This window comes from Penaeus monodon, chromosome 34, assembly GCF_015228065.2.
Source record: "Penaeus monodon isolate SGIC_2016 chromosome 34, NSTDA_Pmon_1, whole genome shotgun sequence".
NCBI classification, from domain to species: Eukaryota; Metazoa; Arthropoda; class Malacostraca; order Decapoda; family Penaeidae; genus Penaeus; species Penaeus monodon.
This window is the reverse complement of record NC_051419.1, coordinates 32,382,939-32,383,309: the sequence shown is the minus strand read 5'-3', so window position 1 is coordinate 32,383,309 and position 371 is coordinate 32,382,939. Positions and strand designations below refer to the sequence as shown.

The window sequence follows — 371 nt, the reverse complement described above, 5'->3', positions numbered from 1 at the left end:
TGCTTAATTAACCTAATTTCTGTATTTTCATCTCATGTATATGTATTTTTTTCTCTATACCATTTTTGCCATTTTGCATTTTTTGTATTTACAATGGAGCTTATAAGCAGTATGTTGCATTGAATATAGTGCATTGCTCTGTCTTTATCTTACACTTTTCTTGCTTCCTTGTATGAGCTGTTAGTTCTACAACACCTTTTCAAGTTTTGGTTGATATCATGTTGAATATTACTCCTTAAAAAGTTAAGAAGTAGAAAAGAATTTGGTTTTATTTTCTGGAGAAAAAAAAGTTTTTAAAAACGATATAAGTTTTTAAATTAGTTTTTTGATGTAAAGATGTGGAAATGAGTGTTTTCAGCTAACTTTGTTGT

At 27.5% G+C, this 371-nt stretch overlaps 1 protein-coding gene across 1 annotated transcript in view; it reads left to right on the top strand.

Moving 5' to 3' along the window:
* The window catches only part of LOC119594739 (pyrimidodiazepine synthase-like), an 11,045-nt gene that overhangs the window by 9,924 nt on the left and 750 nt on the right, over positions 1–371 (top strand).